Source organism: Penaeus japonicus, unplaced genomic scaffold (assembly GCF_977035675.1).
Source record: "Penaeus japonicus unplaced genomic scaffold, GWHDUDI00000001_assembly GWHDUDI00000012, whole genome shotgun sequence".
Classification (NCBI taxonomy): domain Eukaryota; kingdom Metazoa; phylum Arthropoda; class Malacostraca; order Decapoda; family Penaeidae; genus Penaeus; species Penaeus japonicus.
Window position 1 is genome coordinate 30,680,027 of NW_028234414.1, and position 2,500 is coordinate 30,682,526.

Genomic DNA, 2,500 nt, shown 5'->3' on the forward strand with positions numbered 1-2,500 from the left:
TATTATTATTATTATTATTATTATTATTATTATTATTATTATTATTATTATTATTATTATTATTATTATTATTATTATTATTATTATTATTATTATTATTATTATTATTATTATTATTATTATTATTATTATTATTATTATTATTATTATTATTATTATTATTATTATTATTATTATTATTATTATTATTATTATTATTATTATTATTATTATTATTATTATTATTATTATTATTATTATTATTATTATTATTATTATTATTATTATTATTATTATTATTATTATTATTATTATTATTATTATTATTATTATTATTATTATTATTATTATTATTATTATTATTATTATTATTATTATTATTATTATTATTATTATTATTATTATTTTTATTATTATTATTATTATTATTATTATTATTATTATTATTATTATTATTATTATTATTATTATTATTATTATTATTATTATTATTATTATTATTATTATTATTATTATTGTCGTCATTATCACTATTTTCATTATTGCTGTTATTATTATTATTATTATTATTACTATAATTATCATAATTATTATTGTTATTGTTGTCAATGTAATCATCGGTGTTATTTTCAATATTACCATCTTATTCGTTACTGTTATCCTCATAATCATCATTACTATTGTTATTATTATCATATAATGACATAGAGAGAGAGAGGGGAGGGAGGGAGAGAGAGAGAGAGAGAGAGAGAGAGAGAGAGAGAGAGAGAGAGAGAGAGAGAGAGAGAGAGAGAGAGAGATTGTGTAGAGAGTGAAGAGAAGAATTAATGTAGTTAGAGATGTAGTTAGAATGTTATGTGTGTTTGAAGGACAAACAAACAGAAAGAAGGACTGACATAGAGAGAGCGAGAGAGCGAATGACAGAGTAAGAGAATGAAAGAGAAACCGAACGAAAGAGAGAGACAGAGAGGAGGTGAGACAAAGATAATTACACAGAATCTACGACGATTCCAAAAGATTCTATTCCTGTGTAACGAACCGATTCCTTTCGAGCACGAATTCCGTCGCCACTCATCACCTCCGATCATCAACCATTCGGACAAAAATGACATCGTCATCGGAATATGTAAATCACACTGCCAGAGCCTCTAGTACAGGGAGAGAAGGTCTCTGAGAATGTGCATCCAATTTTCCGGGTCAACAGTGTCCTTTGGTTTGTCGGCCTCGTAAAGCATAACGACTACTCGCTTACTTATTATTATGGCGTTCAGAATTCGACGTTTCTCCACTGACTGGTTTTCCCTTCGCCCTAAAATATGCTACAAGGAAAATATGTAGGGGCTTCAAGGGCGTAAATAATTTTCTGGTTCAGTGATTTTGTCTTAGGGGAATTTCAGCCTCAAAATACCAACAGGAGAAAAGGCGGAAAGTCTATTATAACGTACAAGGGACCACATATAGGAGGAACGTTTCAGCTGCTTTTTTCCGTGACGAATTCCCCCGATAAAGCGAAATACCATATTCGAATTAATTTGGGAGTGATCAGTCAATTACAGCAGTTTTTATTCTTGAACAGAGATTGCATGATTTCTCTTCCAATATATACTTTCATATATATGAGCCACTTGCATTGTAATTGCAACACCAATTACTAATACTATAAAGCTGTTAGCAAAAGTATGTAACGAGCATTGACGACAATGAAGCCATATTTACATGCACGAGTTAGCGTCGGGAGCAACAGGGCAACGAGGCAATAGGCAATTAATTCTGCAGAGATTTCAAATACAATGGCGCCCTCATTAAGGGAACACGGAGATTACTAGCTCTCGTGGAAAACCTACTGCTGTATCTGGCCACGCGTGTATTCCTCTCTTTGTGTTATAAAAAGGTTGAGGAGGGAGAGCGGCAAAAAAGAAAAGACGCTAATGGAAGGAGCGATGATGTTTTCAGTTACTTGGACGTGGTTCTGTTCTGTTTAATATATAATGCTAATGAGTGTGGGTGTGGATGCGTGTCTGTGCGTGAGTGTGAGAATGCGAGTGTGAGTATGAGTGTGTGTGTGTGTGTGAGTAATTGTGTGTGTGTGTGTGTGTGTGTGTGTGTGTGTGTGTGTGTGTGTGTGTGTGTGTGTGTGTGTGTGTGTGTGAATAATTGTGTCTGTGTGTGTGTGTGTGTGTGTTGGTTGGTTGGTGGATGGATGTGGGTGTGCATTTATGAATGCGAGGTTCTGAGTCCTTTCAATATATTGTAATAGTTTTCTTGCTAGACGAAAGGTTATTTAACTTAGCAGGAATCTTTTTTTCTCAATTGCATCCGTGAGTGGAATTCAGAGCTGATGATCAGATTGGTATAAAACAGTTTGGTGTGTGATTTTAAATTTATTACCATTTATGTATGTTTGGTCCATGATTTAGAGTGCAGACTGCATTAGTACCGCCACGGGAACGATATTTCCAGAACCTAATGTAATTTGTTTTATTTACATCGCGAAACTTCGCTAATACTTCATTTTTTATTC